This window comes from Hoplias malabaricus, chromosome 2 (assembly GCF_029633855.1).
Source record: "Hoplias malabaricus isolate fHopMal1 chromosome 2, fHopMal1.hap1, whole genome shotgun sequence".
NCBI lineage: Eukaryota > Metazoa > Chordata > Actinopteri > Characiformes > Erythrinidae > Hoplias > Hoplias malabaricus.
Window position 1 is genome coordinate 33,841,545 of NC_089801.1, and position 11,264 is coordinate 33,852,808.

Here is an 11,264-nt window from a genome sequence, read left to right on the forward strand (position 1 = left end):
TGCATCTCACCATATTCATGTATTCATTCAGACATTTCGTTTAGGCGGTCTGGTGTGGAAAATGACCCTGTACAGGAGTCATGTTCCTTTAGTCATGTGATACCACTGGGAAACGAGGGTCATTCTCATTTAGAGAGTCTTTATTAATTTGAATCTAAATGCATAAACAGTGCTAATTGCTTTTCTGTGAGAAACAGGATATTCCGCTTTTGTTTTTGTGTGCCTTTTACATTTGGCTTAATCAAATTATAGAGGGATTGAAGAGAACTGTGAAATTAAAAGATGAAAAATCAAGATACTCTCTTCCTTCATAGGTCTGAAAATAAACTGACCTGAGGCCTACCCAGAACGATTATGTATGAGAAATAATGAAATGTCTGCTTTTCACATTCAGTGATGTGAATCAGCACTAGGGGTAGGGCGATATGACCCTAATATAATATCACAATATTTCAGGGTGTTTTAATGATATTCTTGGCAATATGACAAAAGACAGAAAAATATTTTTATTATTTTTAAGAACACATTATTGCGACAACGAAATGTTATATTAATATGAATTATGTTAAATTACATGTATTTAATATATATATAAAAATATTAACTGGTTTTATTTATTTAAAAAGTTGTATTTTACTTCAAATGTAAACATTTTATACTTTCAGAAAAAGCAACAAAACAATCTGTAAACATTTGCTTATTTCGTCAACAACAGTATCATGCCAACATTCTGATTTCATATATAAAAAGTAGCATATGAATCTACAACACAATCAGTGTGCAGAACATATTATGTATGCATATGAACAGCAATCATAATTATGCATAAAGTATCTTTAAAGCTTCACAGTAAATAACAAACACAGAATAGTTGCTGTGCTGAGTCTGTGTAGTTTATCTGTAGGGGTTTGAGCTATTCTATTTATACATAATTCCTTGGTTTACCTCCACATGACTAAAGTCACTCCCATTTTTTGGAACAAATACTGCACCTCAGAGCCATTTTCCACTGTACTTTACTGTGCCTAAATGACTCATGTGAAGAAAGTATGAAATGTTATGGGTAACTGCATAATGACATTATATAAACAAGTCAGAATATCACTATTATGATGATAATGATTTTTTGAAATCTTCTTAAAAATGATGACGATCTTATTGCGGCACAGCCCTAATCAGTACAACAATATCCAATGTCTTTCGTTGCATGTCTGTAATGTTCACACTTTCTCCATTAAAACCCTTTACACATCTAGGTCCACACACTCCTAATTCTCATAAACGTGCATAAAAAACTCTACATCCAAATGTTTGTAGCCTCTTCTAATGTGTGATTTCTGCTACTTCCCCACTAGTGTTCAGTAGAGGCTGTTGCTGAAGCAAAGGTTGGAAGATTTTCCAATAATGCCCCATTTTAGATTTAACATACAGTTTGTGTTCTCTACAAACATTTGCCCATCTGCTCATGTTGCTTTGCTGCTTTGTAGCTTGTGTGAGAGTGAGCATTTGTCGCCCACTGCCTGCTGACCTCATCCAAGCCTGGGACAAGAGGAACCCTTTGGAAGAGGTTCAGATTTGAGAAATCTGAACCAGCGGAAAAATTAAGATTTCATGGAGATGATCTCTTCCTCTATGTCTAGTCCAGCATCTGGACAAAAGCAGTACCTGCAAGAAGAGAATTTTGGAAAAGTTCTAAGAAGACTGGAAAGGCGAGTGAGGGGACTGGACGTGCCTGAAAGCACTTGGAAGGTGTAAGAGATGGACGGGATTTTGCGTTCCTTGGCAAAGCCCTTAAGCCACTCCTCTCAGCCTGTGCAGTTGTCACTAAAAATGGAGCTCCCTTCTTCATCCACTCTTCTCATACCAGTTGCCAGACAGCTGCCTGCCTGAAAAAAAAAAAGAACAATTCTAAGACATATTTATCAGAAGGGAGGATGCGGGAGTCCAAGGTCACTGCCTGAGTTCCATACTTCACTGCTTTTTACATTCTCCCTTGAATTCCTCTACCCTTACGTCAATGTGTTAGCCATCCGTCAATTGCTAAATCACATGGCTGTGATCTGAAGGCATGCTGAATAGGCCAAAGAATGCAGGATTTGTTTCAGTTAACTAGAGGTCTGCACGGGCATTTGATTAAAGTCTGACTCACAACTTCAATCAGGCCAGACTGGTACAGAGAAATGTAAAACCTGAATCTAATACAATAGCCAGAATGTAGTAGGGACCTAGAGATGACTTTTAGTCAACTCCTTGCATTGGGCAGGGTGATGTAACTTCATGTACAGCTGCTCCAAAGCATCCAATTTCATTCATTCATTCATTGTCTGTAACCGTTTATCCAGTTCAGGGTCACGGTGGGTCCAGAGCCTACCCGGATTCACTGGGTGCAATGCCGGAACACACCCTGGAGAGGGTGCCAGTCCTTCACAGGGCGACACACTCTCACACATTTAACTCACACACTCACACCTACAGACACTTCTGAGTTGCCAATCCACCTATCCATGTGTGATTTGGATTGTGGAAGGAAACTGGAGCACCCGGAGGAAACCCACGCAGACAGGGGGAGAACACACCAAACACCTCTTGAACCCCCAATCCCAGATCCCTGGAGCTGTGTGACAGCGACACTACCTGTTGCGCCACTGTGCTGCCCAGCGTCCAATTTCCTCTCACCTTTTTTTTTAATGGAGATTAAGCTGAACAAGCTAAACATCTCACACTTTTAAATAGGCGAATTTCCTAATTATCTGGATTTTCGTGAAAAAGCCAGGGTGTATAGAGTTAATTAGCCATGTTGCAATAGTGCAAAAATCTAGGAGTAAACTTGGGGATTTAAACCTGTTGGAGCTGATGGGCTACATTTGGACATTTGGAGTAAGGGAAATAATGTGCAAATTTGGTGTTTTGCCAAACTATTCCTTTAAACACTGATGTTGCTCAAGAGCTTGAGAGAGCAGGCCAGAGAGCGTGTTTCTTTCTTGGCATTTGGCCTATATGGTGTTTTAATCCTTTCTTTGACAACACATTACCAGACGCCCCCTGAGTGCACACACACACACGCACACACACTTACACACACACACACACACACACACACACACTGCCACCTCCCTCACATGCTCTTTTAGTCCTCTGAGAGCGAAGTATGGCCTTCCAGTATTGTATAACAAGCCCCACTATGAGTGTGTATTTGCCAGAGGGGATAGAGTGCATGCATGTGTGTGTGTGTGTGTGTGTCTGAGAGAGAGAGAGAGAGAGAGAGAGAGAAAGAGAGACAGAGAGAGAGACACAGAGAGAGAGAGAGAGAGAGAGAAAGAGAGACAGAGAGAGAGACACAGAGAGAGAGAGAGAGAGAGAGAGAAAGAGAGACAGAGAGAGAGACAGAGAGAGAGAGAGAGAGAGAGAGAGAGAGAGAGAGAGTCTGTTGTCAAAAATAGGATTAAGTCACTCTGAGGGTCACATGGCATTCAGAGTAAAGCACTGTTTTACAAGACAGGGATTACACATGGCCTTGGAAGCTCAGATGGAGGCCAGACTGCCATGCTTGGTGAGCTGTCCACAAAGAGGTTGACTTCATTGAAATTTTGTGCTCACCCTTGCACCATAGGGTGTCACTATTCTTGAAGGAAGTCAAGCAAAACAGTGTTTGTCCATGTCCATATTCAAATGTAGTTTCTAAAATTTAGAATTAAGGTTTGCACACACACTCCGAGATATTAAGTTTGTAGTTTGCTCTACTTAAGACCATGAATGAAAAAAAGGTCATTCAAAAGAACAAGCGTCTCTCTGACGCACCTGATTAGAGAGTCGTTAGGGCCCAAAACACTGTACTGAACCCAACCTGAACCAGACCTAGCGTTAATCTAAACTATGCAGCTTAAGGCAGAGATTTGATCCACTTGTTTACCTTGCCGAATGGATCTCAGAGACCGGGTCCACAACGCTTATTTGCAAAAGCTGATTTGTTGAAGCAGGAATGCACGCTCTCCAGACATCAATATTTGCTTTTTGATTATCCCTGTTTTTATTCCGGCCCTGGGTTACGGCAGCCTCCAAAGCCAAATGTGAGACCAACACTTGTTTGAGGCAGCTGAGAAGAAACTGTAGGTAATGGTCCTAGATTGTTGTTAACTGAATGTTAATTAGGATGATTTAGAAGACTATAACTAAAAAAAAAAAAAAAAAAAAGAGCGGCTGACCGAAACATTCAACTTCATTATGACTTCGGTTAAGATCTGAGTATGCTTCGTATTTATGCTTCTCATACAGGCACATGGATGCCAGGTCATGTTTGTGATACATGTTGATTATATTTATAACCATTTATGTTCAGTTTCAAAATTCAAGGTTACAGTTTTGTATATCTTTATTTATATCAGTGCCAGCCATATACATTAGTAAAATAAAAACTACACCTGTTCAACAAAATGACTGCCCTTGGTATTCAACTGATTGGTGAAATTTCATTTATTTTGCGTACTTTCCCTAGCAAATATTATAGAATCACTTTTGATGAGCAAACATCAAACAAATGTATTTTAATCATTTAAATTAATTGCAATATTTTTCCAGATGACGTAGAGGAACAAATTATACAATCACTCAATGTTGAGGAAGGAATTATTGAATCACCTTGTAATTTGCCTCATTAAAACAAATACCAGCACAAAATTAAAAATGCAAAGGAGTCTGTAGTTAAAAGGGACCTTAATGAGCCGTTGGACTTGGCTGACTGAAGGAAAACATGGCCCATTCCCCATGTTAAAAACACACCTAAAAACCAAACCCTCCAAAAAGGGTGCTCAATTGGTGGAGTATCTCTGATGACATTTTAGGGACGGGGCAGCTGTTGTTGAGCTTATGGGGTCAGTACACAAGGCATTGACCTTCCCAGCTTGGAAAACAAAGCACAGGTGGCCAGGCCTCACGAGAGGTCAGGCAAGTTATTTTCAGGTGGGCTTTTTTCCCCACTGGACACGCATCATGCTCAAGTGGAGATTGTGTTACATTACTGCACTGCTGGCTATGGCTTTGTGTTGTGTGCACAGGCCTGCTTGTTCTGATTGCTTGCTTAAAATATACACCCATTAAAAATAAAATGCTGAAATGTTTTAAAAAAGAGTGCCACCTGCTGGTTATCCATGGTTTCTTATTATGTTTCCTGTAAATGTAGTTTAAAAGTCAAATTTTAAATTAATTATTAAAGAATTAAGAGAAATTGCCTTGACTAAAATATATATTGTAATTACCCAGAAAGTCTGGACATTTTAAAACATATATAGAGTTCTATGTATACAGCACAATACATGTCATCTCAGCATCATATCAGATATAGATTTAAACATAAAGGAGCATAATGTTACTTTATCTATTTGGATTTGGAGAACCCATATTACAAGACAAAGTATTCAGTGCCACTGGAAAAATATTTTTCCTACTCTATCCCAAAAATATTCTCATTACGAATCCCTCCAGACCCACAGAGTCATAGATTACTGTGAAATTGATGTTATGGTGTGGTCCCTTGAGAGGTCCAGCTGTAGGGGGCTAAAAGTGTCTAGTTCAAACAGGAGACAATGCTCCTCCACAGCTGTGAGATGCATTCCCAAATGGACAGCTGTTCCTGCCCCCAAACACTCTCCCTTTCTCTTTCTCAACACCCTAAACAGGCCAAACTAGAGCTAGCCACAAACATGGCCCTGCATAGGCTGCAAATAGTTATTGTAGTCAGTGTACAGAAATAATGGTCAGTTTTACAAAGGTGTACCATCATATACATATTTAGAAACTCCTATCATATAATTATTTGCTAAAGTGAAAATAGGCTAATTCAACACATTTCTGTACATTTTAAGTCAGTTTTGCATGACATGTGTCCTTTAAATTAAGCAACTGAAAACTGCTCCAAAACTGGTGCTGAAATATTTGTATTAATCCTAATTCACTTATTTGTAAATGCCCCAAAACGTCTTATCACAAATTGATGAGGAGATATTTAGAAAAAAAAATTGATTATGGCCCTTTATGCTTATTGCTGACACCTTAATTACAGCTTAGCTTGTACGTGAAGTCATTCATAAAGTTTATGTATATAAAAGGCATTACAGGCCAGAACGGAAGAACGCCAACAAGCTTGGATTTTTGGCGCCAAAACTTCAAAATTCAACGGACATCAGCGCGAGGTCGATGAGAAGGATTTCTGAGGCGGAGGTGAGAGAAATACCGTGTTTCCCCGAAAGTAAGACAGTGTCTTACATTCTTTTTACCCCCGAAAGTCCCACTATGTCTTACTTTCGGGGTATGTCTTATATTGGTAAAAAATGTCGATTTTTGTTTTAACCATAAAATTAACATTTATTAACAACCTGAACAGTATGGTATTCACCATAAAACAGTTTTATAAAAGCAAGTGCCAAGAATGTCTTGTTACAATCGTATCATGACGGTATTTCCATGTATAACATGTAAAACAATGAAAAACGGTAAGAACGAACAGTTTGAATATGTTACACTGGAAGATAAAACAGATTTATTCCATGACAACCATGGCCATGCCAATCAGAGTGGCCACCAGCGGCTGCACATGAGGGCACTGAGGCTGCGTGTTGGACCACGGACAACATTACTGCTGCTCCCGCGGCCGCCACATCCCTCCGCTCATTCCGCTCCAGATCCGTCCGCATCCCGCAGTTAATGCAGCAAAAGGTACCGGTACTATGGCTTGTATTTTTCCAACGTACAGTTTACTATGTCTTACTTTTGGGGTACGTCTTACATTAGCCGACCCCCCTAAAACCCACACTGCGTCTTACTATCGGGGAAACACGGTAGTTTCTTTTACGATTTATGTTATTATCGTAACAAATATATCTAGAAAAAATTGTGTCGTAAGCCTGAGAGCAAGGAGATGGCGGACCACTGTTGGTCCACTGAGTGCAAAGTTGGAGGTCCACTAGTGTTTTGCACAGCGTTTTCTGGGCGGACCGCTGGTGATTAAACAGAATTTTACACAAAACGCCACATTTTAGCACTTTTCCATTCACAGTCCAATTTACATTTTTTCCTTCATTATGTTCTTTTGTCATTCTTTATAAATAAGATTAGTAAATAATTTTAATCCAGCACAGTGTCAACATTTTCAGATAATCATTTTATATCAGGCTCATACTCATTATTATATCTCTCAGAGTTGTTGGTAATATTTGTGTTAGTTTGTTTTCCAGAATAAAAGCCTCTGTGAATTTCAAATCTGTTTGAGGAGATTAAACATTAGTTATGTCCTGTACAGGACAGTAATCTGAGTGGTCCAACTGTGGACCAGCAGTGGTCTACAGTCAGTGGTGTGCAAGCCTTTTTATGCCAGTGGACCGATATATGGGGGCTTTCTCAGTGACCTATTCATGAGACAATTACTGCTAGATATTTATTACAGCAGTAAAATACCGTTATTTTGTAATGCTTTGTACTGTGTTCTTGAATTATTATTATTATTATTATTATTATTATTATTTATTTTATTTTTTTTATCTGAGTTCAAAAATAAATAATGAAAACACACACAAACATTTTACAAACAAGAAAAATATACCAAGGGTTTTGTTTTTAAAATGTAACAAAATTGTATGATTTTACTAAGCACTAGTTCTGGAACACTCGGATAAAAAGTATCATTATGTAACAACCCACTTTTTAAAAAAATTTACATGGTGGCAGGCAAGCTAGGAAAGAATTTTCATGCTCTAGGGCAAAAGTTCATGTCTTTTCTCTTAACTAGATCCTCTGGTAGAGCACTGCATGGCTGGCTGGATCAGACACGTGCCATAACTGGCGTTCTGTTGAATGACCAGTGGAAATGGGAGCAGTGAAGTTAGCCAACGAAACCCTTTAATGAAGATGCCTGATATGAGTGACAGCCCAGAATAGAAAGGGACACGTCAAGTGAGAGGGAACAAGATCATGTGCAGATTGGAAAGGTGGGGAACAACTAGTTTCATTTACCCAATTACATGTAGTGCAGTTGAATTCCTAGGCTTTGGTGCCCTTGACAAATAAATCTTGTGTTGATTTTTATAAATTGTTTTTAAATGATAAAAATCATAATTACACATATTCCGGGTCGTCTCCGGACACACCTTAACTGGATAAGCGGTTACAGACAATGAATGAATGAATGAATAAGTACACATCCTCATCTGAGAACATATTTCTGCACATTGTGCAAGTATATAAAAAATGTCCACCAAATAATATATTTTCACTTTTAAAAGACAACAGGTGATTTAGCTATTAATCAGGTTTTCACTGTAAGAATGTCTGTAGATTTAATGGTGAAAGACATGACAATAAAAGATATAAACTCTAAAACTCAATAAGTTTGAGTGCAACTTCTGTAATAGTGAAATATAGTAAACACATATCAGTTAAACACTCATTTTTATTTTCTCTTCTGGGAAAATTCCAATGATACAGACTCTGTGCACTGTGTTTATAAAGAGAAATCCTTAGTAATATTCATATAACAGGCAACAATGTCATTTTTACATTTATATTTGTGAAAATTTTCTAGGTGTGTGAGAAAGGCATCAGTAAATGATCACAGAACATGCTTTGTAACATGTGTAAAAAAGTATTCTGTGAGATACACTGTAAGGCTTTGACAGGTGTCCAGTTTTTGGGAAGTGGTGTATCACCTGAAATAGTGAAGGGTGAGTTAAAGAGCATGTTGGTGAGTGTATGTCAGATGAGTAAGAAAGTAAAGCAGGCTTGTTATGGCCGGTGTTAGGTGATGCATCCTGTGTATGCTTGTTATAAACAGGATGCTGTTAGTCTTGTTCAAGAGAGTACTGAGTTCTCCTGTTTCATTAGCTGTTACTGAACATCCACTGACGCATTAGCAGTGATCTAGGATATCGTCCTCAGACCTCCAGAAGAGGCCACCTGTCTGTCTCATTTCCCACATTATAGAGCTAACTGGGCACACTGAGGTACACTGAGGGCAAAATAGGTTTATATATAATTATATATTATAAAATTATTAATATGTCCTCATAAATAATTCAGGCATCAATTTCTGTCATTTAAATTCTTCTATTAAACAGAAAAATAAACAGTTTATTAACAAAGAGTTTGTTACAGATCCATTCTTAGTAGCCATGAAGTTCTCAGCAGATACCAAAGCCTTAGTTGTGCTAATACCATTTAATTAAAATAACTATGCTAAAATATTTAATACATAATTAACAAATTTATTTAACCACAGCCCAACAATCAATGTGTTTTGTTAGATGTTCCTGAAAATAAACCAAATTGCCCTGAGGTACTTATTTACAGCAAACGGTGCCCTCTACTGATCATTCTATGCTTTGCAAGTATATATATACAGGGGTTGGACAATGAAACTGAAACACCTGTCATTTTAGTGTGGGAGGTTTCATGGCTAAATTGGACCAGCCTGGTGGCCAATCTTCATTAATTGCACATTGCCCCAGTAAGAGCAGGGTGTGAAGGTTTAATTAGCAGAGGGTAAGAGCACAGTTTTACACAAAATATTGCAATGCACACAACATTATGGGTGACCTACCAGAGTTCAAAAGAGGACAAATTGTTGGTGCACATCTTGCCGGCACATCTGTGACCAAGACAGCAAGTCTTTGTAATGTATCAAGAGCCACGGTATCCAGGGTAATGTCAGCATACCACCAAGAAGGATGAAACACATCCAACAGAATTAACCGTGGATGCAAGAGGAAGCTGTCTGAAAGGGATGTTCGGGTGCTAACCCGGATTGTATCTAAAAAACATAAAACCACGGATGCCCAAATCATGGTAGAATGAAATGTGCACCTCAACTCTCCTGTTTCCACCAGAACTGTCCGTCGGGAGCTAGACAGGGTCAATATACATGGCTGGGCTGCTCTAGCCAAACCTTTGGTCACTCATGCCAATGCCAATAGTTGGTTTCAATGGTGCAAGGAGCGCAAATATTGGGCTGTGGACAATGTGAAACATGTATTGTTCTCTGATGAGTTCACCTTTACTGTTTTCCCCACGTCCGGGAGAGTTACGGTGTGGAGAAGCCCCAAAGAAGCGTCCCACCCAGACTGTTGCATGCCCAGAGTGAAGCATGGGGGTGGATCAATGATGGTTTGGGCTGCCATATCATGGCATTCCCTTGGCCAAATAGTTGTGCTAGATGGGCGCGTCACTGCCAAGGACTACCGAACCATTCTTGAGGACCATGTGCATCCAGTGGTTCAAACATTGTATCCTGAAGGCAGTGCCGTGTATCAGGATGACAATGCACCAATACACACAGCAAGACTGGTGAAAGATTGGTTTGATGAACATGAAAGTGAAGTTGAACATCTCCCATGACCCACAGTCACCAGATCTAAATATTATTGATCCACTTTGGGGTGTTTAGGAGAAGTGAGTCAGGAAACATTTTCCTCCACCAGCATCACATAGTGACCTGGCCACTATCCTGCAAGAAGAGTGGTTTAAAATCCCTCTGACCACTGATAGGATTGTATATGTCATTCCCAAGACGAATTGATGCTGCATTGGCCGCAAAAGGAGGCCCTACACCATACTAATAAATTATTGTGGTCTAAAACCAGGTGTTTCAGTTTCTTTGTCCAACCCCTGTATATACACCTTATTTGTCTCAGCAATGGCTTTTTTATGTTAATGTATTATTTGTCTCTAAAGCTTTATTCCAAGTCAACCAGATAATATGATTTGCCACTATAAGGAAATAATGAAAAATAGAGATAAATTAGACTTATACTGTGGTACTTATTAGAGATTCACTGATCTAAAAGTTTAATACAGAAGAATGTAATAATATAACTTGGCCATAATATTAAACATGTAAATATACATAGTAATAATGACAGTAAAATAAATACATGTTTGCAGAGGTAAAATTCTGTTTCTAATTTGCCTTTAGTTGTTTTTTAGTGACGGTCACAATACACTTTCTTTAGCCCTAATCTAATGAGTAGAATAGTCTCCTGTATGACACTAAATAAGCCCACACACACACACACACACACACAAAGACACACATATGCATTCTTCTTGTGTTTTATGCAGTTAACTTTTGCCATTGAATCCCATAGTAAATGTTTTTATATTTGTAGTTCTAAATAGGTTACTGAAAAAAATATATCAATGCATTTCCAGCAAATTTATAAATAAGAAAGTGTCTTAGACAAAACATGTGTTAGATCCAAGTGACCATCTAGACAATGTATGCA